Source organism: Macaca nemestrina, chromosome 3 (genome assembly GCF_043159975.1).
Source record: "Macaca nemestrina isolate mMacNem1 chromosome 3, mMacNem.hap1, whole genome shotgun sequence".
In the NCBI taxonomy this organism is placed as follows: Eukaryota; Metazoa; Chordata; class Mammalia; order Primates; family Cercopithecidae; genus Macaca; species Macaca nemestrina.
The window spans coordinates 119,160,281-119,187,411 of record NC_092127.1 but is presented as its reverse complement, the minus strand read 5'-3'; the positions used below and the strand labels follow the sequence as shown (position 1 = coordinate 119,187,411).

Here is a 27,131-nt window from a genome sequence, read left to right as displayed (position 1 = left end):
TTAGAAATTGGGGTTCCAGTTCTATAAAACACCAAAATTTACCATAAAGAAATGAAAATAAAATGATACAGATTTTAAAAAATACATAAACATATCCAAGTCCTTAATATAAAATTTAAGTTCTCTTTTAAATGCTCCTTTTGGGGGATGTTTTTCTGCATGGAATGAACTTTCTGAGGCTTCTTAAAATATGTGCCCAGTGAAGTTTAGACTAAGGGTGCTTTTTCCTTTTCCTGGTAAATCGTCCGGTCATAGGATAGCCTTCTTCATTGTTCCTTGGACTCTGAACTGCAGTTCAGAATTAGTCATTTATTTCAAGAAGCTTAATACTTATTCTGTGTGCATGTATGTAAACAATAGATTATGCTTTAACAGTAAACACTAGTGGAGCACACTTTCCGTGCTGACTTTAGCTTTCTGTTTGGTGTCAATTTTTGGTCTCCGTGGGAGCAGAAACTGTCTTGCTGTTTGTTCTTTGTGAGCCTAGAGTCCGGAGCAGTGACTTATCCATGGCAGGCATTCAGCGTGTGTCTGTTGAAATGATGAAAGGATCATGGGAATGAAATCTTGGCTTCACTTGGGCCAATTTAGAAGAAAAAACATTATTTATTTTAATAAGGAAAAAGATTAAAATGGGCATTGTAAATAGGGGTAATAAATTCAATAGCTTTTGTTTGTTTGTTTGTTTGGTTGGTTGGTTGGGGGTATTTTTTGACTTTATCCCCGAGATTTACTAACATGATTGTTTGCTAGAAGAAAAGCCTGTACTGTCTGTAGGCTTGATCCAAAGCTGTGGTGAATCAAACATTCATTTTTCTAAAGTTACATAAACGAAAGAAAGGACAGGATTTAGAGGATCCAAGGGCCTCTCCTAAGAAACATGTTCATGTAAGTGTGACCTGTGGAGATTGTGTGTGTCTGGCAAACACCTTCTCATCTTTCAAGACAGCTCAAATGACACCTCTGGGAGGCCCCTGTGGCCGTTGTTTACGCTGCCCTTTGTGTTCCCTAGCACTCTGTACAAAACTCTCTCAAATATCACTAATCACACTTTACCCAGTTATCTGTTTACATATCTGAATTCAATTTGATAAAGTTCAATTCCTATTGCAATGCACTAAGTATTTGCTAGGGCAATGCTAGATTCAAAGGTTCAATGGCAAATTCAGAGGCTCTGGGTTTTTTTGTTTGTTTATTTTTGTTTTTGTTTTCTTGATAGGGTCTTGTTCTGTTGCCCAGGCTGGAGTGCAGTGGCATGATCATGGCTCACTGCAGGCTCAACCCTCTAAGCTCAAGCCATCCTCCCACTCCAGTCTCCCTGTGAGTAGCTGGGACTGTAGGGGTGCGCCATCATGCCTGGCTAATTTTCTAAAAATTTGTGGTTAGAGATGAGGTCTCACTATGTTGCTCAGGCTAGTCTTGAACTCCTGGGCTCATGCAATCTTCCCATGATGGCCTCCCAAAGTGCTGGGATTACAAGCATGGGCCACTGTGCCTGGCACCCTGGCTTTTAGAAGCTACTTCCTATCATGGAGGACAGACAAGATACAACTACTTACAGTTCTCTGTTAAGAGCAGGAGAACCTGAGGCAACGGAGATGTGACAGGAAGGAGGAAGTGACCATGAACTCCTGAACAGTATGATTACTTCATATCCTCACCTCTCAGCACAATGTCTGGCATGTAAAAAGTTCCATGCATGTTAATGGAGGGAGTGAAGAGGAAAGGAATCAACAAAACGCTCCTACCCCATCCTCATCTCTCTGCTATTGCTTGTCAAACTAGTTACTCTAAAGTTGCTGTTTTCAAGCTCCCGGAACAGATATCTTAAAGCACAGAGTTGATGATTCAGTCCTCCCTAGCATATAGTACAGTATACAATAATCATATTTGATGGAGACAAGTCATCGTTTGTCCTGTGTTTAACTGTGGTTCCATGGCACCTGTTCATAACACTACACTCCCAGGAAGTCTACAGAAAAGAGACTTGCAGAGAGGTTGCATTTGCTGAACCACTAGCACTACACCAACCTAATTCTTAAGTTCTGTATTATTAGACCAAGGGCTCTTCTACCATCACAAAAGTATTTAACTAGAATTTCGGTCCCCTCAGAACCTCGTTTGCCATCCAGTTTCCCATTTCTCTGCCAGCTTCATCTGTGCAACTCATCTTGGGTTACGTCTGGCAGATGGAGAGAGGAATCTTATTTCAAGCCTCTGCTGTCTGCCTCCCAGAGCCCTCCCGGAGCAGCCTTTATTTCACCAAGGACAGAAGAAAGGAGGGATGGGTGTGATCAGCCTTCCCAAGAGATGACAGTGTAAAGTATTCCTCAAATTTTCATCTTCAATGGCTAGTATCGTTTAACTCCCTTGGGAGAGACTGCTTTGTTGCCTAGGCTAGCAATATAATCTCTAGCTATCCCAATGCCAAAATATCAATTACAGGTTCATCTGGATGATGGGATAAACTGGAGTTCAGACCACTAGAACAATGACATAAGTCAGGGGTAGGGAGAGAGGGTGCCCGGGGGATTGAGCCCCATGATGGAAGTGAAATAAGGTAAAGTCAAATTTTCCATATCCTTGCAGATTAAGTAGCTAAATTCTAAACTGCTACCCGTCTCATGAAGAGAAGCCCACCAGCAACTAAAGTGAAGCAGGTGTTCTGATGGGGATTTCTTTTTGGAGGTCCTAATTAGAAAGATATTAATATTCCCATAGCACCCCAGCTCTCCCAGCATAATGACAGGAGAAGATTGAAAAAAATAAATGATTGGTAATAACAATGAAACATTTTACCAGTCACAAAACATCACAGATTGTACAATTTCATTTATATAAAATATCTAGAAAAGATAAATTCATAGAGACAGAAAGATTGGTGGTTGCCAGTGGCTGATGGGAGGGGGAAATGGGGAGTAACTGCTTAATGGGTACAGTGTTTTATTCTGGGGTGATGAAAATGTTTTGGAAAGAGATGGAGGTGATGGTTGCAAAACAGTGTGAATATACTAAATGCCACTAAATTGTTCACTTTAAAATGTTTAATTTCATGCAATGTGAATTTCACCTGAATATTTTAAAAAGTGTTATAATTAAAGGACTAATTATTTCTCATTGCTCAACAATCTACCACTATTGGGGAAAAAGGAGGATCCTGTTTCCATTCCATAGTGATAAGAGGGATTAAATAAGTCTTTAAATTCTAGTATCAGTCATCTTCAGGACTTTCCTGTGAAAAGCCGAGTACTTACCGGAATGTTGGTAGCAGAGAAGTAATTCAAACCAATGATCCCAGATTTGCCTGGCCCATGTAGTCTAACTTCACAACCAACAGCTGCAGTAGTAGCAAGAGCAGCAACTATTTATCTGCAGCTACAAAGTGCCAGCTAGATAACCAAAAGGCAATCGAGGAGACCTGTGTTAACTAGACTCTAGAACCCCAACCAGACCTGTGTGACGGAGGTATGTCCCAGGAGTGGCATTTGGTGGCGGTGACATCAGACAAAGACTAAGGGTTGTTTTAATTCACTAGAAGAATATGATGACCTTGCCATTTCCACACACTTCCAGGACAAAGAAAATAAATGTTGGCCAGGTGTGGCTCACGCCTATAAACCCAGCACTTTGGGAGGCTGAGGTAAGTGGATCACCTGAGGCCAGGAATTTGAGACCAATGTGGCCAACATGATGAAACCCCATCTCTACTAAAAATACAAAAATTAACTGGGCATGGTGGCACATGCCTGTAGTCCCAGCTACTCAGGAGGCTGAGGCACGAGAATCACTTGAACCTGGGAGGTGGAGGTTGCAGTGAGCGGAGATCGCGCCATTACACTCCAGCCTGGGCAACAGAGAGGACTCTGTCTTGGGGGAAAAAGAAAAAAGAAAGAAATGTTAACAGAGAGCAGGAGGATCTTTAGAGGAGAGGCAGCTTTTTTCCCCCTTCTTTTTACCAACATGAAGATCCAAAGCAATCTGCTGTTAAGTGCAAAGAAAAGCCCAAAAGCTTAGAGGGAATAAAAACACATTTAGAACAGAGGTTAAAAAAAAGGAGCTTGAAAGGAAACTACAAGCCCATGTAAACAAAAACATGGCTGAATGCAAACTCAGGAAAAGCAGATGGGGGCTGCCCAGTCTCACCTGACAACTTTTCCTTTCACCCCAACATGGCACAGTCAGAGCCATGGACAAACAGGCCCCCGAAGCCCTCACAATCAACCTCCGAACCACTCACCTTGCCTCATGCTCTACTTCATGATAAACCTTGAATCTTCCCAGTTTGAGGTCAGGCATGGTTTTCCTACTATGGCTTTGTCTCACCTCCCAGACTTAACACAACACTTAGCTTTGAGCACTTGCTTTCTTTGACCAGGATTTAGACATTTCTCTAGCATGACCGACAGCGGTCACTTCTTCTACCTTCAGCCTAACCCAGGATGTCCCTCTACACCATGTGCCTGTGCAGGCATGGAAACGTGCTCAGCTCTGTTTTGGTGTAGCTTTCCTTCTCTCGGGTGCAGCCCTCAAGACCATGCCTAAAATAAGGGTCTGGAGTTGACTGCAGTGATGCGGCTGCAGGCCAAGGAACACAAATGGCTAGACGGCTGCATGTTAGCAGGGAATCTTTAAACGTAATGAAAAGCCAAAATATATTCAAGGCTTTCAAAATCCCCTAATTCTTTTCATTTTATTTTTTGAGACGGAGTTTTGCTCTTGTCGCCCAGACTGGAGTGCAACAGCGCAATCTTGGCTCACTGCAACCTCCGCCTCCTGGGTTCAAGCGATTCTCCTGCCTCAGCCTCCCAAGTAGCTGGGAATACAGGCATGTGCCACCACGCCCAACTAATTTTTATATGTTTAGTACAGACGGGGTTTTTCCATGTTGATCAGGCTGCTCTCGAACTCCTGACCTCAGGTGATCCGCCCTCCTTGGCCTCCCAAAGTGCTGAGATTACAGGTGTGAGCCACCGTGCCCGGCCAAAATCCCCAATTCCATTGCAAGAAACCAACAGACTCAGGGAATCATACACACACACACACACACACACACACACACACACACTTTTTTTTTCTATGTTGTATGAGAAAAAATCATTTAATTCTGTCACAAAATATTCTACATATGTTTTTAAAATTACAGTATTACTTCCCTGGAAAACTTCCTAAAAGAGGAAAAAAGCATCTATTTCCTATGTCTGTCATGCTAGAAGGAGGAGTGGCTTCTGATAGGAAAGCTAAGGTAGAATATCAATTGTGAGCTCTTTCGGAGTTAAGCAATTTGGACAGGGACTGCAACATCGTATATGTGCAATCCCTACCCTGGATCAGGGCAGTGCCTTGTCAGCTCCAGCCTGATATCATGGCCCTAGTAGCATATAAGCGGCATGGAGAAATCACACCGATGATCCTCCCACCTCAGCCTCTCGGGTAGCTGGCATCACAGGCACACACCACCATGCCCAGCTAATTTTTTGTGATTTTTGTAGAGACAGGATTTTGCCATGTGACCCAGGCTGGTTTCGAACTCTTCGGCTCAAGTGATTCACCTGCCTCAGCCTCCCAAAGTGCTGGGATTACAGGTGTGAGCCATCGCGTCAAGCCGACCTGGCTGTTTTGATTACTGACTCTGATCTTGAGCAAGTTATCTGAGTTTTCTGAGCCTGTTTCTCCACTTGTGAGATGGGAATAGTAGTATCTATTACTTATTATTTAAGGTAGTTGTGATGGTTTGAATTGTATCCCCCAAAAAGTAAGCTGAAGTCCTGACCCCGCAGTACCACTGACTTTGAACTTATTTGGAAGCAGGGTTGTTGCAGATGTAATTAGTTTAAGATGAGGTCACATTGAAGTAGGGTGGGTCCTTGGTCCAATATATCTAGTGTCCTTATAAGAAGAGGAAAGACAGCCACGTGAAGACACAGACACACAGTGAGAATGCCAGGTGACGACAAAGGCAGAGACTGAAGGGATGCCGCTGCAGCCCAGGAACGCCGAAGGTTGCCGACAACCACCAGAAGCCAGGAAGAGCCAAGGAAGGTTTCCCTCTGACGTGTCTCACAGGGAGCATGGCCCTAACTTGATTTTGAACTTCTAGCCTACAGACCTGTGAAACAATACACTTCTGTTGTTTTAAGCTCCGTTTGCCTAATTTCTTATGGCACTCCTAGTACATTAATATGGTGCTAGAGGCCTAATGTATGTATTTTTTGTGTGTGTTGGGTGGAGGGTGTAAGTGTACTTTAACTGTAGAGGAAACAGAACAAATCAAGTAGATAGGAAGAAAACAAAGCAACCTATCTTATGCATCTAAACCAAAAGTGTCCTCATTTCCTGTGGATCTGACCTTCCCAGTCACTCTGCTCCAGCACTGGCTCCTGGCTGTGGCTAGAACACCCCAGCTGCATTCCCTCCTTAGGGCCTTTGCACCCACTGCTTCCTCTACTTGGAACAGGCCCAGAGCCAACTCTTGACTTCCTGCCTTTCCTCAATGAGGCCCATTCTGCAATTTGCACTCCCAGCCCACTAAGAAACCTCCCTTGCTCTACTTTACTTTTTCTTTTCTCCATGTTCTCAGTGGATTCTAATATCCTAGTAACGTGTTTATTATGTGCAGTATTTATCATCTTTACTCATGCTAGAACATGAAGCTCCATGCACTGATGTGAACAAACTTCCAAAATAGTACCTAGTTCACTGTAGGTGCTTAAGAAAAAATTTTCTAAAAATCCATCATGCATTTTCAAATGACCACTTTAATTATTACAGAAGCTGTATGTGTTCACTGTAAAACATTAGAAAAAAATTAAAAGCTTCAAACTCCCACCATCTAATAAAACCTCTCAAATTACAAGAAATCAGACTGACTTTTATCTTCTTTAAGTTACTCCCTAAGGGGTGCTGTCAATCCAAGAGAAATCTCATGGTAGAGGTAACACTCATCTTACAAAGCTTGGTATGTGAATTTAATGAAATAAAGTAACCAAATACTCAATACAATGCTTATCATAGCAACTAAGACAACTAATGAGTAGTTTTTATTAACAGGTAGTTATCATAATAGGTCATTGTTGATAGGTAGTTGTTATTTTATTTCCTTTGATCTTATATTTAACTTCCATCCCTTGCCACAACTTACAAAAATTAAGTGGCAGATATCTGCAGCCAAAAGAATGATATGATGCCATTTATTTATTTATTTATTTATTTATTTATTTATTTATTTATGTAGAGACAGAGTCTTGCACTGTCACCCAGGCTGGAGTACAGTGGCGAGATCTCGGCTCACTGCAACCTCTGCCTCCCAGGTTCAAGCGATTCTCCTGCCTCAGCTTCCCGAGTAGCTGGGATTACAGGCACCTGCTACCACACCCAGCTAAGTTTTTGTATTTTTAGTAGAGATGGGGTTTCACCATGTTGGCCAGCCTGGTCTTGAACTCCTGACCTTGTGATTTGCTCACCTTGGCCTCCCAAAGTGCTGAGATTACAGACGTGAGCCAACACGCCCGGCTGATATGATGTTATTTTTACACGGGAGGCAGATGAGGAATGCCTCCCACTCCCAGCACTCAGAAGACAAAGTTCCCCAAACTCACAGGACCAAGCTCTGTGACTCAAAAGCAACATGAGACGCAAGGCCATTACCATAGAATTTTCTAATAGCAACAAAACAATGAACAATGATAACCCCTTTTTTTTTTTTTTTTGAGATGGAGTCTCGCTCTATTGCCCAGGCTGGAGTGCAGTGGCACAAACTTGGCTCACTGCAACTTCTGCCTCCTAAGTTCGAGCGATTCTCCTGCCTCAGCCTCCTGAGTAGCTGGGACTACAGGTGCCCACTATCACGCCTGATTGACTTTTGTATTTTTAGTAGAGATGGGTTTTAGCATGTCAGCCAGGCTGGTCTTGAACTCCTGACCTCAAGTGATCCGCCTGCCTCGGCCTCCCAAAGTGCTGGGATTACAGGTCTGAGCCACTGTACCTGGCTGATAACCACATTTTTGTATTACATGTCCTCTCCCATTTACAAAACCTTTTCCCATGAAACTTTATTTTATAGATGAAATAACTGGGGTTCAGAGAATTTAAGTCACTTGTCCAAGTTGACTCAGCTGGTAAGTAGAAGAGTTGGGAATGCAATTTAGGATTAGAAGATCACTGATGACAAGGATCACTTGTCCTGATATTCAGTAAAATACATACTATTTCTAGAATACCACTTACAACAAATGAAACATTCCTTAACGTTTTTTCCATAAGTTACTTCCCTCTCCATACTCTACGTAAAAGACTTACCTGTCTTAACAGCCACAGGTCCTTTTCTTGTTGGATGATTCTCCACCAGAATTTTCTCCTTGCAAAAGGAAAAATTCACCTTCAGCCGTAAATGTCAGGAAATGGGGTACATTGCTGAGAAAGCCTGGGAATCACTGCTCTTGTAAGCTGTTGAGAAAAAAACAAAACATCAAGAACTTTATGTCTTCAATCCTCTCTTGGGAAGCCTTTAAAACGAATCTCTTTTCCAATCCTTGGCAGAAGTTTGTACAAAAGAGGTTTCTTCCCCCTCCATGAGGCTTCCAATTAGGTTTAGTAATACTCGATTTGCACTGTTTAGCCAGAATTTACTATAGAGCTTTAAAAGCATTTATTATTAACTGTTCCCCCTTTTGAGAGGACTAAAAGAATCACATCCCTGAATACTGAGACTTCCATATGCTTACATATAGGGTTCTCACATTTATTATTCAGCTAGTTTAGCTAAAATTCAAGAAGCGAGAAGACACAAATCCAATTTAGTAGACAAGTGAAGGCAGTAATCATTAGGTTGTTTCCTAGTGAAGGCACCTTTTTACTCTAATACAAATCACAGAGTTAACTAGGTTAATGAACTCCCTGTGGGTAGCCAGTGAAACAATACCTTCTAAAGCTGCCTGAATGAAAACCAGGATGTAATGAATGTAGATTTCAGCTGGAACGGAGGTAGAAAATGTCCAAGAAACAACCTCAGATTAACACAGGCCCTTTGCAAAGCCCTGTGAAACTAGACAACATTCTGGGGCAACAATACAGGAAGAAGTCACTCCAAATCTCAGGATGGACATAAGTGTCAGGCCCTGATGGGGGTTGGCTTGTATGGGTTTAAAGAAGAATTCTCAGTTCTGGCTCTGAGGGACTAGCTTCCAGCAGACCAATTTCTCATTGAGTACAACTAGAACAGTTGGACAAAAGTTATTTTTAAAACTTGTTTAAAGGCTTTAGAGGACCACCAAGGCAGCCAGGACATGAGAGGCCATGATCTTAAGGGAGAAGAGAAATAAAATTGAAGCAAGTTAGACATTTTGTACCACTTTTCCTTTTGAGACACCTACTGGTTTTTTAGGAAGCGCAGGGCAAAACTACTGAGAAAGCTAGCAGAAAGTGGATATTTGGAGGAACATAAAGTGAGTGGAACTTTTGCCCAACTTACAGGCTGAGGAGATCTCAGACAGAAGGGAAATGCAAAGAAATGAGCTCAACATTTTGCCTCTGTTAAACTCTGTAATAACTATGAAACATTTTTCAGAAGTGGTTGTATCATTTTACACTCCCATCAGTAATATATGAGAGTTCTAGTTTACACAATCTCATCAACATTTTCTTACAGAACTAGAAAAACAAGAACAAACCAAACCCAAAATTAGTAGATGGAGACAAATAATAAAGATCAGAGTATAAATAAATAAGATTGAGACAATAAACCACCAAAGATTAACGAAATTAAAAGTTGGCTTTTTAAAAAGATAAACAAAATTGACAAACCTTTACCCAAGCTAAGAAACAAAGAGAGAAGACTCAAATAAATAAAATCAGAGACAGAAAAGAAGGCATTACAACTGGTACCATGGAATAAAAAGGCTCATTAGAGACTATTATGAACAACTGTACAACAATAAATTGGAAAACCTAGATGAAATGGTTGCTCTCCTACATCCATGCAACCTACCAAGATTGAACAAATAGAGAACATGAACAGACAAATAAAAAGTAACACAATTGAAGTAGCAATAAAAAGTCTCTCATTAGAGAAAGCCCAGAACCTGATGACTTCACTGAATTCTACCAAGCATTTAAAGAAAAACTAATACTAATCCTACTCAAACTGTTCCAACAAATTGGAAAGAAGGAAATACTTCCACACTTATTCTACAAGGTCCTCATTACCCTCATACCAAAACCAAAGACAAACAGAGATGCAAAAATCCTCAACAAAATACCATCAAACTGCAGTCAACATCACATTGAAATGATCATTTACCATGATCAGGTGGGATTCACCCCAGGGATGCAAAAATGGTTCAACATATGCAAATCAATACATCACATTAATAGAATAAAAGACAAAAACCATATGATGATTTCAACAGATGCCTCCCGAAAAGCATTCAATGAAATTCAACATCCCTTTATGATAAAAATCCTCAAGAAACTGGGCATAAAAGGAACATGCCTCAATAAAAGCCATGTGTGTATGACAAACCCAAACCAAAAGATAGCATCACACTGAACCGGGGAAACTGAAAGCCTTTCCTTTAAGCTCTGGAACAAGACAAGGATGCCCAGTTTCACCACTTTTATTCAACATAGTACTGGAAGTCCTAGATAGAGCAATTAGACAAGAGAAGGAAATAAAGGGCATCCAAATTGAAAAGAAAGAAGTCAAATTGTACTTGTTTGCAGATGACATTATCTTATATTTAGAAAATCTTAAAGGCTCTATAAAAAACCAAAACTGTTAGAACTGATAAATTCAGTAAGGTTGCAGAATACAAAATTAACATACAAAAATCAGTAGTACTTCTATATGCCAACAGCCAACAATCTGGAAAAGAAATCTAGAAAGTAATCTCGTTTACAAAACCTACAAAAAGAACACCTAGGAATAAATTTAACCAAAGAATTAAAAGATCTCTACAATGAAAACTATAAAACACTAATGAAAGAAATTGGGCTGGGCGCGGTGGCTCGCACCTGTAATCCCAGCATTTTGGGAAGCCGAGGCGGGCAGATCACGAGGTCAGGAGATCAAGACCATCCTGGCTAACATGGTGAAACCCCATCTCTACTAAAAATACAAAAACAAAAAAATTAGCCTCGTGTGGTAGTGGGTGCCTGTAGTCCCAGCTACTTGGAGGCTGAGGTGGGAGAACGGCACGAACCTGGGAGGTGGAGCTTGCAGTCAGCCGAGATCGAGCCACTGCATTTCAGCCTGGGCGAGAGAGTGAGACTCCACCTCAAAAAAAAAAAAAAAAAAAAAAAAGAAATTGGAAGGATATTCCATGCTCATAGTTTGAAATAATTAATATTGTTAAGTGCCCATACTACATAATGTGATCTATAGATTCAATGAAATCCCTATCAAAATGCCAATGACATTCTTCAGAGAAATAAAAAATGCAATGCTAAAATTCGTATGGAAACACAAAAGATCCCGAATAGCCAAAGAAAAAACTAAGCAAAAGGAACAAAGCTGGAGTCATCATACTACCTTATTTCAAAATATACTACAAAGCTATAATAACTAAAATAGTATGGTACAGGTTTAAAACAGACACAGACCAATGGAACAGAATAGAGAATCCAGAAATGAATTCACACTTTTATAACCAAATAATTTTCAACAAAGGCACCAAGAACATGCACTGGGGAGAAAACAGTCTCTTCAATAAATGATGCTGGGAAAACTGGATATCCATACACAGAATAAAAAAACCAGATCTCTATATTTCACCATATACAAACATTAAATAAAAATGAATTAAAGATTAAACGTAAGATCTGAATTGATGAAACTACTACAAGAAAACATTGGGGAAATGCTTCAGGACATTGGCCTGCACAAAGATTCATTGAGTAAGACCTCAAAGGCACAGGCAACCAAAGCAAAAATTAACAATTGGGATTACACTGAGCTAAAAAGCTTCTGCATAGAGATGAAAGCAACAAATGAAGAGACAACACAGGAGAAAACATTTGCAAAGTATCCATCTGACGAGGGATTAATAACCAGAATATATAAAGAACTCAAACAACTCAATAGCAAAAGACAAATAGTTTGATTTAAAAATGGCAAATGAGGATGCCCTGTTTGGGTACCCTGATGTGATTATTATGTACTGCATGCCTGCATTAAAACATCTCATGTAACTCATAACTACATACCAACAAATATTTTTAAAATTTTTTAAAAATAAAAAACAGAACTGCTAAAAAAAAAAAACCTGAATTAAATTAAAATGGCAAAAGACATCCAAGTGGCAAGTAGGTATATGAAAAAATGCTCAATATCATTAATCATCTGGGAAATGCAAATCAAAAACCACAATGAGATACTATCTCACACCTAGGAAGTAACATGCTGGCAAGGATGCAGAGAAAGGAGAATGTTTGTACACTGTTGGTGGGAATGTAAATTAGTACAACCACTATGGAGAACAGTATGGAGGTTCCTCAAAAAACTAAGAAGAGAACTACCATATGATCCAGCAATCTCACTGCTGCATATGTTAATATATCCAAAAATACATCAGTGTGTAAAACAGATATGTGTATGTTATGGTTTGGCTCTGTGTCCCCACTCAAATCTCATGTTAAATTATAATCCCCACTTGTCAGGGGAGGGGCCTGGTGGGAGGTGACCGGATCATGGGGATGGATTTCCCCCATGCTGTTCTCATGATAGTGAGTGAATTCTCACAAGATCTGATGGTTTAAAAGTGTGGCACTTTCCCGCCTCGCTCTTTCTCTCCTGCCACCATGTAAGACATGCCTTGCTTCCCCTTCACCTTCTGTCATGATTGTAAATTTCCTGAGGCCTCCCAATCATGCTTCTTGTTAAGCCTGTGGAACTGTGAGTCTATTAAACCTCTTTTCTTTATAAATTACCTCGTCTCAGATAGTTCTTTATATCAGTATGAAAACAGAATAATACACTGTACTCCCATGTTTACTGCAGCACTATTCACACAATAGCCAAGATACAGAATCATCCTAAGTGCCCATCACCAGATGAATGGATAAAGAATATGTGTTATATATACACACAATGGAATATTACTTAGCCATAAAAAATGAAATCCTGTCACTTGCAGCAACATGGATAGAACTAGGCATTAGGTTAAGTGAAATATGCGAGACACAGAGAGGCAAATATCACATTCTCACTTACATGTGGGATTTAAAAAATTGATCTCATGTTCATAGAGAGGAGAATGATAGTTATCAGAGGCTAAGAAGGGAAGCAGAGAGAGGGGGATGAAGAGGAGTTGATTAATGGATACAAAAATATACTTAGATAGAAAGAATAAGTGTTCAATAGCATAATAGGGCAACTTAGTTAACAATAATTTATTGTATTTATGAAAATAGCTGGAAGACAAAGTTCCAGTTCTTCGAAGTAGCTTCAAAGAACTGATAAAGGTCTGAGGTGATGGATATGCCAGTTACCCAGATTTGATCATTACACATTATATGCTTGTATCAAAATGTCCCATGTACCCCATAAATATGTGCAACTATTACGTATCCATAAAAAAATTTAAAAAGCAAAAAAAGAAGCATGCTTTTAAAAAAATGGACTTTAGTTTGAACCATTGTAGTGTGAATCCTACAACTCAGTAACAAAGACAAACAACCCAATTAATTTAATAGACAAAGGATTTGTATAAATATTTCTCCAAAGAAGATACATCAATGCCAAATTAGCGTATGACAAGTTGCTCTATGTCACAAATTATTAGGGAAATACAAATCAAAAGTATGATGAGATACCACCTCACACCCACCAGGATGGCCATTATCAAAGATATAGAAAATAACAAGTGTTGGCGAGGATGCAGAAAAATTGAAGCCCTTCTTGTACCCTGTTGGTAGGAATGTAAAATGGTACAGTGGACACAAAAAACACTATGGTGTCTGTAAAAACATTTAAAATAAAATGACCACATGATATAGCAATTCCACTTCTGGGCATATATGCAAAAGAAGTTAAAGCAAATAAAATTTTACCAATTATTACAAATAAATTTTAACAAGTGGGCAAATTGACAAATACAGAATCCATAAATAATGAGCTTTGACTGTATGTCTATGTATGATTTCAAGTCTGAAATCCAGTCTTCCTTTCTTCAGTTTCTTCTCATTTAGACAAAGTAGGAATGATGAAGCTCTAAACATTTAATATAGTGAGGTGTCAGCTAAACTGAAGTAGCTTCATGGAAACCAATTTACTGATGAGGTAGCCATTTACAACTTGTTTTTTTGTTGAACACTCATATTTGGAGTTCAACACCCATCTCTATTCATTTCTTTTCTCATATCCTCAGGGAGAACTTTACAGAACATCTGAAATGTTAACAATTTGTAATTCAAGAATGAATATATCTGGGCACTTTTTCAAATACAAGAACAAAATCAGCAAGAATGAGGCAATGTATGTTCTGAAGGAGAAGGAAGAGCAATGTGATCCTCAGTGAACTCAGAGCATGTATACTCAAAGGTAAACTTCTTTGACTTTTTCCATTTGCTATGGCTGTGTTTAGGATGTTTCACAGCTCCTGCTGTCTGCAGGGTCACCCAAAAAACAAGTGCTAAGAGAAAGTCGCCTGCATTTCAAATTTTCAGTCCAGCAGTCAGAAAGGCTGGGTGTTGGCCAGGTGTGGTGGCTCATGCCTGTAATCCCTACACTTTGGGAGGCCGAGGCGGGTGGATCACCTGAGGTCGGGAGTTCGAGACCAGCCTGACCAACATGGAGAAACCCTGTCTCTACTAAAAATACAAAATTAGGCAAGGCACAGTGGCTCACGCCTGCAATCCCAGCACTTTGGGAGGCTGAGGAGGGCAGATCATGAGGTCAGGAGATTGAGACCATCCTGGCCAACGTGGTTAAAACCCTGTCTCTACTAAAAATAGAAAAATGACCTGGGCGTGGTGGCACATACCTGTAGTCTCAGCTGCTCAGGAGGCTGAGGCAAGAGAATTGTTTGAACCCAGGAGGCGGAGGTTGCAGTGAGCCGAGATCACGCCACCGCACTCCAGCCTGGTAACAGAGCGAGACTCCATCTCAAAAAAATAAAATTAGCTGGGCATGGTGGCACATGCCTGTAATCCCAGCTACTCAGGAGGCTAAGGCAGGCGAATTGCTTGAACCCAGGAGGCAGGGGTTGTGGTGAGCTGCGATCACGCCATTGCACACCAGCCTGGGCAACAAGAGCGAAACTCTGTCTTAAAAAAAAAAGAAAGGCTGGGTGTTAGAACCACATCTCCAAGATTCGTTTACTTCTGCAAGTCATGATGTCTGTGACCTGGCACTTGAGAACAGATTGTCACAGATAAAATACAGCTGAATTACTGAAAAGGTTTCTGCCCAGCAGTGGTAACTGTGCTGCTTGCTGTTTCCCACCAGGCAGAATTAGGTTCCTATCAAGATGGTTTCAGTTTTTCAGGCAAATACAATGTGGTCACTTTGAGCAGTGTCTTCTCAGCCCATTCTCAATAGCAATTGGCAAAAGAAGTGGTTTTAGTGGACCTAAATATTGATACTATCTTCCTTTTATTCCTCTAAGACTCCCCACCTAACGAAAGGGCACTGCAGGAATGATCCGAACTTTGGGACAGGAGACCCATTTCCCATCTTGGCTAGATTTAAAGTTATATTGTAAAGTTGAAGAAGAAAAAAAAAAAACCCTCAAAAGATACCTCCATGCACTAGCAGGAGTACAGAAATTCTGTTCCTCCATCTCCTGCCTTCCCCAGCCTCTTCCCCAACAGAACTTCCAGGAACATGCAGGTGCAACAGACCTCCTTAAAGCTGTATGGTTGGAGCTATAAAGGTGGAAAATTTGAAACCATGAGCATGTGGAAACATCTTCACAGGTGCCTTACCCATAGGACAGAGGCAGGCATACGGTTGAAATTCCCCACCACCACCACTAGATCTTATAATTTTCTACTGTTTGTCTGTGCAGGGAACATTTCTTAGCTAAGCTACAAGTGTTGGTAGTCTGTAAGCTTACCATTATTCATCATTATTTATCTTCTTCCCTTCGTTGTTAAACTTCAGAGGCGAATTGCCCATACTTGTTATCTCCACCATCTCAGCATGGTTCACTCCTTTACCCCCCACCTCACTCTTGATCTGATCATTCTATTCAAATTGCACTTTTTCAAAGCCACCAATAACCTGTGAATCCCAAAATAAAAACGGTTGCTCAGTTTGCATTTGTCTTGACACCCACCAGTCTCTGATCTACAGCCCCCCTAATCTATCATGCTGCTAACTGGACAACACTACTTGAAACTGTTGCTTTAGTTTCTTTGATACTGTGTCTTCCTGGTTGCTTTTAACACTACATTCTCTTTTGCTCCTCCACTGATAAATATTCACAGCAAGTATCTGTTCCTCATCAGCTACAATGACCATAGTCTTTCTTTTCTTTTTTTTTTTTTTTTTTTTTTTTTTTGAGACGGAGTCTCGCTCTGTCACCCAGGCTGGAGTGCAGTGGCCGGATCTCAGCTCACTGCAAGCTCCGCCTCCCGGGTTCACGCCATTCTCCTGCCTCAGCCTCCCGAGTAGCTGGGACTACAGGCGCCTGCCACCTCGCCCGGCTAAGTTTTTGTATTTTTTAGTAGAGACGGGGTTTCACTGTGTTACCCAGGATGGTCTCGATCTCCTGACCTCGTGATCCGCCCGTCTCGGCCTCCCAAAGTGCTGGGATTACAGGCTTGAGCCACCGCGCCCGGCCCTTTTCTTTATTTTAATTATACTTTAAGTTCTAGGGTACATGAGTACAACCTGCAGGTTTGTTACATATGTATACATGTGCCATGTTGGTGTGCTGCACCCATTAACTCATCATATAATGACCATGATCTTTGTAAGACTATCTGTCATTCTGCTTTTTCATTCTCTGTCATTTTTCCTGCCTGATTAGTTTTTTAAAAATCATGTTTCTTTCTTTGAATGTCCCTTTAATCTGTCACCACCGTGACCCAGAATCTCACCTACTCATGTCTGACTTGCTGCAACATCCTATTATTTAGTTTGTCTGCCTCTGTTGAACCCTAAATATTATTGCCAGATTAATTCGGCAAATTTTCCTTGCGTTAAATTACTATTTACAAAACACACGATGACTCCCCATTATTCACATAATAGTTTCTTGAGAGATAGGGTCTCATTCTGTTGCCCAGTCTGGAGTGCAGTGGCACAATCACAGATCACTGTAACCTCGAGCTCCTGGGCTCAAGTGATCCTCCCACCTCAGCCTCAAGCTGGGACTACTACAGGCACACACCACCACATCGGGCTAATTTTTAATTTTTTGTAGAGACAGGGTCTCGCTATGCTGTCAAGGCTAGTCTCAAACTCCTGGCCTCCCCAGTGCTGAGATTACAGGTGCAAACCACTGTGCCCAGTCTATTCACAGAATAAATGTCTGAGTCTGCCATTCAAGTTCCCCTACAGTCTAGCCCCTCTTTACCTAGCCGAGATTTTCTATACCCAATACCAAAAGTATATAAAATGACTATACCAAAAGTATCCAAAATGATACCCAGATATCTAAGCCTCCCTATTATCAATGAGCAGAACAGAGAACCCTTGGTTTTCCCTAGACCTTCCACTTAACATTGCCAATACCACTGCGGTTCATGGTTCCCAATCCCAACAGAGCAACTGAACATGTATCATCCCTTCAATGAACCTGCGCTCTTCAGAGTACCCACTCTTCAGAGCTACGTGGATTCTACCAGGATTACTCCACTCAAACCAGAAGGCATGTGACAGGTAGGTATTGGCAAGCCAAGAAATGAAGGGTCCTCTGTGTGTATGATGTTGGCATTCGAATGTTATTCCATTACAGGGGATGGAGGAGGAAGAGGAGGAAGGAAAAAGGAGGATTTGTTGTTGTTGTTGTTGTTGTTGTTATTGTTGTTATTGTTGTTCTGCTGCTCAGTGAAAGTACAAACAGAACCTAACAAACTGAACTCATTCAGTTCTTTTCAGTAAAGTAGCTCACCAGATAAAATACCCCTGGTGGTTGCTTGAATTAGAGATGAGTAAACTGATCTGCTTCTTTATTTTCAACTTCTCAAAGGCAGTTGTTCACAAGCACATCTTAGGAAACAAACGCATCTCCGTGACTCTTGGCTGCAGAATAAATTGCTAATGATTAACAATACTCTTAATGAGTCAGTCACCAGTGCCTGTAATCCCAGCACTTTGGGAGGCCAAGGCAGGTGGATGGCTTGAGCTCAGGAGTTCAAGACCAGCCTGAGCAACATGGCAAAACCCCATCTTTACAGAAAAATACAAAAATTAGCTGAGTGTGGTGGTGTGCACCTGCAGTCCCAGCTACTTAGGAGGCTGTGGTGGGAAGACTGCTTGAGCCTAGGAGGTGGAGGCACCATCAGCCAAGATAGCACCACTGCACTCCAGCCTGGGTAACAGAGCCAGACCCTGTCTCAAAACAAAACCAATACTCTTAAAGGAAAATCTAAAGTTCAGGCATGAAAAGATAGGCCTGGCATGGGTTCATGAACCTGTTCACCGGGCATGGGAGGTAAACGGACCACCAAGGAGCCTTTCCTTTTGAGAGTACTATTCCCCGAGCTAATGCTAGAAACTCAAGGCTCCTGATTAGATGATAAAAATTATTTATACTTTAGATACGATGCTTGTTCCCAAAACTGTAACCATATGGCCTTCTATATGGAACTTTCTTGAATTTCCATTCTCATATTTTCTTTTCCTCTAAATCAGCTCATCTCTAGTCTCCTTTGTTGGGATTTCAGAATACAGTAGAGATTCTTCCCTGATTTAGCTACAAAGAAACAACTTACTTACTATTTGTTTGTTCTCTAGCAGTGAGAACAGATTTCCACTGATCCCTCCACAACTCAGCCCCTAATGAATCTTACCCATTTCAGGAATGCCTTTGTAGTGAGCCCCATCAACACAGGTATTCCGTAACCTTAAGTAATGTGACTCGTTTAATATATCGGTTTGTGAAGTTTGTTGCTGAATTGCTGACAACTTTTTTCTATGGAAGCTATGTGATAAACGGTCATTAGGTTCTCAGGCTAGCTCTCATGCCCATTCATCTATTCATCCATAGTACCAAAGCAGTAGTATGAAGGGGGAAAATCTTTCTGCATTCCTGAATCCCCTTGACCTAAAGGTAGGAAGGGAATGAATGGTTCCAATTTCTTTGTGTCTTTGTGTCTTTCCAGGGATCCTTTGCATATACAACTATAGTTATATATATATAAATTTATATTATATATGTAGTTACATAGTTATACATAATTATATATAGTTGAATATGCAAATAATATTATATATATCAATCAATGAATAAAAAGATAAATAAAATGATCTATATGTGAATACTGTTAAGCCTTTATTTTTACTTCTTTTAATGAGACTCATTTTATGAGACCAGCATAATCCTAATATCAAAAACAAAGACATTGTAAGAAAGCTAGAGAGCAATATTCCTTATGGACATAAATGCAAGCATTAAGTTAAAAATTAGTAATTTGAATTCTGTAATATGGTAAAAGGATAATACATTATGTCCAAGTGGTGCTTATCCCAGGAATGCAAGGTCGGTTCACAATCAGAGTAATTTACAATATTAAAGACAAAAAGAAGAAAAAAAATCGTAAAGAGATGCAGAAAAAACATTTAACAAAAATCAACACCCTTTTCTAATAAAAATGATTTAAAAACTGGGAATACAAGACAGTTTCCTCAACCTGATAAAGAGCATCTATGAAAAACTTACAGCTAACATCCTACTTGATAAAAGGCTGAATGATCTCCTCTCAAGATTGGCAACACAGCAAAAATGTCTACACTCACTACTTCTCTTTAACATTGTGGTAGAGGTCATAGTCAGTGAAACAGACAAGAAAGAGAAATAAAAGTCATACAGATTGGAAAAGAAAAAGTAAAACCATCTTTATACACAGACAACATGATAATCTATGTAGAAAATCCTGAAGAATCTATCAAAGGTAACGAGAAGTAATATGTGAGTTTCCCAAGGTTTTAGGATACTAGATCAATAAATAAAATCAACTGACTTATTTCATTTAGCATAATTTCCTCAAGGTTCATCCATGTTGCGTGTTGTAGGATTTCCTTCTCTTTTAAGGCTGAATAATATTACTGTGTATACATATGTCACATTTTTTAAGTCCATTCATCTGTTGGTGAATACTTAGGTTGTTTCCACATATTGGCTTTGTGAATAGTCTATTCAGACTTCGAAAAGAGGGAAATCCTATCATTTTTGACAACTTGAATGAAATTAGAGGACCTTATGTTAAATGAAAGAAAGTAGGCACAGAAAGACAAATACCACCTATTATTGCTTACATGCGGAATCTAACATGATCCAAATCATAGAAGCAGCGAGCACAATGGTGGTTACCAGAGGCTAGGGAGAGGAGCTAACAGGGAGATGCTGGTCAAAGGGCACAAAATTTCAGTTAGACAGGAAGAACAAATGGTATTTGAGATGACGATATGTTAATTAGCTTGATTCAATCATGCCACATTGTATACATATATCATAGCAACACTTTATAGCCCATACATATATACAATTATAATTTGTCAATATCCAGTTTAAGAAGTTAGATACACATTGTCCTACACATTTCTGTTTTCTCTTAAAACAACTTGGAGATCTGTTGCATATCAGCACAATGTGGATCTGTCATGTGCTTTTTAATAGCTCTATAGATATAACACAGCTTTTTTAAAAAAAATACTTATAACTCTATTGATAATTTTATAAATTGTATAATAAAGGTAAATTTAAAATTTCCTTTTCTCATTATAAAAGTAGTAAATAACAATCACAAAAGAAAAATCAAGAAGTGAAAAATATTACCCACAATCCCACTAAAACTTTGTCAGTATAGTTTTTTCAAGACAGTGTTCTTGGAGTCTGATGGATGGACATTCACACCAGAATCACCTCAGGTGCCTGTCAGATGAGCAGATTTCAGAGCACTGTCCCATACTTATTGTCAGAATTTCTGAGTATGGTGCGTTATTCAGTATTGTAAGATTCACAAATGAAGTCTGAAAACTGTAGATGAAGACCCTTTTTTCTGCCTTAAAAAGTTTTCATTCTAACTGGTGTGAGATGGTATCTCATTGTGGTTTTGATTTGCATTTCTCTGATGGCCAGTGATGACGAGCATTTTTTCATGTGTCTGTTGGCTGTATGCATGTCTTCTTCTGAGAAATGTCTGTTCATATCCTTTGCCCACTTTTTGATGGGGTTGTTTGTTTTTTTCTTGTAAATTTGTTTGAATTCTTTGTAGGTTCTGGATATTAGCCCTTTGTCATATGAGTAGATTGCAAAAATTTTCTCCCATTCTGTAGGTTGCCTGTTCACTCTGATGGTAGTTTCTTTTGCTGTGCAGAAGCTCTTTAGTTGAATTAGATACCATTTGTCAATTTTGGCTTTTGTTGCCGTTGCTTTTGGTGTATTAGACATGAAGTCGTTGCCCATGCCTATGTTCTGAATGGTATTACCTAGGTTTTCTTTTAGGGTTTTTACGGTATTAGGTCTAACACTTAAGTCAGAATGGCAATCATTAAAAAGTCAGGAAACAACAGATGCTGGAGAGGATGTGGAGAAATAGGAACACTTTTACACTGTTGGTGGGATTGTAAACTAGTTCAACCATTATGGAAAACAGTATGGCGATTCCTCAAGGATCTAGAACTAGAAGTACCATATGACCCAGCCATCCCATTACTGGGTATATACCCAAAGGATTATAAATCATGCTGCTATAAAGACACATGCACACGTATGTTCATCGTGGCACTATTCACAACAGCAAAGACTTGGAATCAACCCAAATGTCCATCAGTGACAGACTGGATTAAGAAAACGTGGCACATATACACCATGGAATACTATGCAGTCACAAAAAAGGATGAGTTTGGGTCCTTTCTAGGGACATGGATGCAGCTGGAAACCATCATTCTCAGCAAACTATCACAAGAACAGAAAACCAAACACCGCATGTTCTCACTCATAGGTGGGAACTGAACAATGAGATCACTTGGACTCAGGAAGGGGAATATCACACACTGGAGCCTATTATGGGGAGCGGGGAGCGGGGAGGGATTGCATTGGGAGTTATACCTGATGTAAATGACGAGTTGATGGGTGCTGACGAGTTGATGGGTGCAGCACACCATCATGGCACAAGTATACATATGTAACAAACCTGCACGTTATGCACATGTACCCTAGAACTTAAAGTATAATAATAATTTTTTAAAAAGGTTTTCATTATATTTTACATGCAATGCTGCATCTTTCCTTTAAAAAAAAATTTTTACAGCTAATGGTTTGTATTTCTCCATGCTACTAAATTGTCCTTGCTACTATCATTTTAATTGCCTGTGTAATACTCCACTAAATGTTTCTCTTTTTTTTTGGCAGGGGGGTCTCTCTCTGTGTCGCACAGGCTGGAGTGCAGTGGTGCGGCTCACTGCAACCTCCGCCTCCTAGGTTTAAGTGATTCTTCTGTCTCAGCCTCCCAAGTTGCTGGAATTACAGGCATGCGCCACCACACCCGGCTAATTTTGTATTTTTAGTAGACATGGGGTTTCACCATGTTGGGCAGGCTGGTCTCAAACTCCTGACCTCAGGTGATTCACCCACCTCGGCGTCCCAAAATGCTGGGATTACAGGCTTAAGCCACCATACCCAGCCAAATGAGTATTTTTTAATTTACTTATCTGTTCACTTAGGATCTTTCCATTGTATTCATTTTTTAAAATACCACTGCAACAAATACCTTTGCTGCACATAACTTTTTCCATATTTTGAACTACTTCCAAAAGATAAAATCATATAAGTGAAAAGACTAGGTTAAAATAAATAAATATGGTTAAGGCTCAGAATGCAAACTGCCTTCCAAACTATATTAATTTATATTTCCAGCTGCGTACAGTGGCTCACACCTGTAATCTGAGAGCTAAGAAGGGAGGATCGCTTGAGGCTGGGAGTTCAAGATCAGCCAGGGAAACAGAAAAAACCCATCTTTACAACAAAAAAATCGTTTTATTAGTTAGGTGTGGTGTTGTGTGCCTATAGTCCTATCTACTCTGGAGGTTGAGAAAGGAGCACTGCTTAAGCCCAAGAGTTCCAGGCTACAGTAAGCTATAATTGTGCTACTACACTGCAGCGTGGGCTGCATGTATAAGAGATTGAGACCCTGTCTCTTATAAAACAAATTCAATTTCCACTAGCAATGAATTAGTTTTTGCTGTCTCCATGTGAACTCTTTGCTTGCTAATTTAATCAGCAAAATATTATTTTTTAATTTCTTTGACTGTAAGGTAAACATTTTTCTATATGTATGTTAATCAGCATTTCTTTTTTGGTAAATTATTATTGTTATTTGACTTTTTTTCCCATGAAGTAACTGTTTCTACATAAATAGGATAGCTTTATTTAACCTTAAAGTTATTCCCTAAGGCATGAAGTATGAGATTCTGGGTCCCTTCAAGGTACAGCCTTCTGGGTGACTGGCACACGGCTCAGAGAGCCAATGGAGCTAAAAGCATGGAGTTAGCAGTAATCTGCTGCATACTAACTGTGTGTCCTTGGGTAAGTTACTTAAATCTTAGTGCTTCAGCTTCCTCACCTTTAAATGGCAATGATGATAATCATGATTAATAATCAGTCAAAGGTTGCTTGGATTGAGTGAGTCAGTACACATAGCACCTGGCACACAGTAAGCTTAAGCACTTAATAAATGAGAGCTGTTAGCCATCCTGTAGATGTGAGCTCCAGAGGAGCAGGGATTGCTGTTTGTTGCTGCTAGGCCAGTGCCCAGCTGAGAACAGACTCTCAGTGGATGTTCTTTAAATGACTAGGCCAAGAAACATTATTGAAGGCAGTAATGTGTCTGCTATAGTGCCTGCAGTATGCACCTTTCATTTTCCTAGGCAGTTGGAGGTAAAGATGCGGGTGGGTCAGACTGACAATGGCAGAAAGTGATAAAATTCACCTGAACTTCCTTAATACAGTGAAACAAGAGCTGCTCTGGAGTCTGCAAAGAATAGCCAGAAACTGCCATCTGGGTCAGGACATTCCAATGGCCCAAGTTGTTTCTCTTTCCTCCCACCTGATTTCAGAGATCAGTCCTGCCCAGATGTTCTCACTAGGTTTGTCTTTGAAAGGAAACAAATGGAGGACTCTGAACCAAATGCATTCAGAATTTAACCTGAAGAGCAATTTATTAGAACCTTTTAGGTCGACTCTCCATTTATCTTTGCCTGAGAAACTCTGTAACAGTTTTGATCAGGCTTACTGAAGTATAACTTACCACCCTTTTTATGTATACAGTTCACGTACATGCACAATAATGTCACCACACTGCAATCAAGGTATAAACCATTTCCATCACTCCAAAAAGTTCCCTCATACTCCTTCTGTAGTCAATCCCATCCTCCATCCCCAACCTCTGGTACCCGTTGATCTGATTTCTGTCCTTATAGTTTTGCTCTCTCCCAAATGTCACACACATGAAATCATATAGTATGGCTGCCTTTTGTGCCCAGCTTCTTGGACTCCACCTAATGCTACGGAGATTATTCCATGTTGTTGCACATATCAGCAGCTCACTCCTTTTTATTTCTGAGTTTACAGTGCTTTGAGCAATTAAAAATTATCTCCTGTACCAGCAAAAGTATATGTCTGAAGCTTCCTATTTTTATAGAAGCTCTACGAGTGTCAGAATGCCCACTAGATACAAAGGCCAGGCAGTGGCTCACACCTGTAATCCCAGCACTTTGGGAGGTTAAGGTGGATGGATCACTGGTAGCTAGGAGTTCGAGACCAGCCTGGGCAACATGGTGAAACCTCGCCTCTACTAAAAATGCAAAAAACTTATATGGGCATGGTGGCATGGGCCTGCAATCTCAGCTACTCGGGAAGCTGAGGCATGATAATCATTTGAACACAGGAGGTGGAGGTTGCAGTGAGCCGAGATTGTGCCATGGCACTCCAGTTTGGGTGAAGAGTGAGACTGTCTCAAAAAAAAAAAAAAAAAAAAGATACACACAAAGAACCTGCATAACTTAGAAAATAACAGAAAGACATCATGGATTTGTAACTTGCTGAGTGCATATTGCAGCGTTCCTGAATTATACAGATATCTTTTCTCATTGTATTAAGAAATAAAAATGTAAAAGCAATTTGGTCCCATTAGGAAATATCATAAAACAAAACTTTTAAAAGTGCTTCATAAAAATAAAATGAAGCAATCAAACTAGATAAAAATTGTTACTTTTTTTTAAACATAAGGGGGCTCTACATGAACAAAGGATAGATTGGTTTATTTACTCATCTCCTTTGAGATTGTTAAAAGGACAAGCATCAATTTCACATTACAAATGATATTCAGTTGAGTAAATCAAAATGTTTTACACAAACCATCTCATCAATCTGCACATCTGTGCTGTATGAGGAAAAATATTATGTATCGATATTTTTAGCTTTTTTTTAAAAGACAGGGTCTCACTATGTTGCCCAGGCTGAATATTTATAGCTTTAAAATTGAGTCATTGTCAGAGGTTAAATGTCTTACTCTATATTTTTCTCTCCTTGGAACGTCTTGAAGGCAGAGACTCATTTTCCTCATCTACCTGGCACAGAGAAGATGCTCATGAGGCATCTCCTAAGGCTGAAAGAGGTCGCAGAATAGCATGGGGGTGAAGAGGCCATGCCCCAGAGCAGAGTCGGCAGATCACAGCCCATTGATCACATCTTGCCCACAGCCTATTTTTGCAAGCAAGATTTTACTGATGACAGCCATGCCCATTCATTAAAGTAATGTCTACACTGCTTTTCCTCTGCAACAGCAGAACTGAGTACTTGTATCAGAGACCACTTGGCCCAAAAGCCTAAAACATTTACCATCTGGCCCTTTACAGAAGAAGTTTGCCAATCCCTATCTCTACCCCGACCAACACATTAAACAACATTTTGGCTGATTATTTCTAAATTGTAAACTGTTGCTAGAATTTAAACTCCTTGACAGGTGGGATGTTGAATGCTTCATCTTTGCTGTCCCCCACTGTGAAAAGCACAGTACAAAACCTTGGACAAGGCAGGCTTCAATAATTATATGCTACAATGGAAAATGAAGTTGTACCAGGTGGACTCCAAGTGAATGATTTATCTGTATTAGCCTTGGCTCTTAACTACTTACTTGTTTTTTTTTTTTTTTTTTGAGACGGAGTCTCGCTCTGTCACCCAGGCTGGAGTGCAGTGGCCGGATCTCAGCTCACTGCAAGCTCCGCCTCCCGGGTTCACGCCATTCTCCTGCCTCAGCCTCCCGAGTAGCTGGGACTACAGGCACCCGCCACCTCGCCCGGCTAGTTTTTTGTAGTTTTTAGTAGAGACGGGGTTTCACAGTGTCAGCCAGGATGGTCTCGATCTCCTCACCTCGTGATCCGCCCGTCTCGGCCTCCCAAAGTGCTGGGATTACAGGCTTGAGCCACCGCGCCCGGCCTACTTACTTGTTTCAAAGGATATTATGAAAAAGAAAGAATTGTGAAAGTTAAATCCAAATGATTCAATTTAAAAATTCAAGCCCATCCAGGCATGGTGGCTCATGCTTATAATCCCAGCACTTTGGAAGGCCAAGGTGGGAGGATCGCTTGAGACCAAGAGTTCAAGACCAGCCCGGGCAACATAGCCAGACCCCCATTTCTTAAATAAATTAAAACAAACAAACAAACAACAACAACAAAAACCAAGAATTAGCAGGGGCATGGTGGTGCACATCTATAGTCCTAGCTACTTGGGAAGGTGAGGCAAGAGAATCCCTTGAGCCCAGGAGTTTGAGGTTACAGGGAGCTATGATTGTACTCCTGCACTCCAGCCTGTGCAACAAAGTGAGACCCTGTTTCTAAAAATAATAATAATAATAATTTTAAAAAATAAAAATTTGAGCCTAATAATAAAAATCTACCCATCTCTGATCCAAAATTGTGCTATTCACCGAAGTGGTACTTGTAGTCTCACCTGCCCTGGTTAGGC

The 27,131-nt window shown here is 40.2% G+C and overlaps 1 protein-coding gene across 2 annotated transcripts in view; it reads right to left on the bottom strand.

Annotated features, from left to right (window-relative positions):
- The window catches only part of CRACD (capping protein inhibiting regulator of actin dynamics), a 280,222-nt gene that overhangs the window by 140,106 nt on the left and 112,985 nt on the right, over positions 1-27,131 (bottom strand). For both annotated transcript variants that reach the window (XM_071093394.1, XM_071093397.1), the window contains exon 2: positions 8,296-8,442. The gene's annotated coding sequence lies outside the window, so the exon portion shown is untranslated. The remainder of the gene's footprint in view (positions 1-8,295; positions 8,443-27,131) is intronic.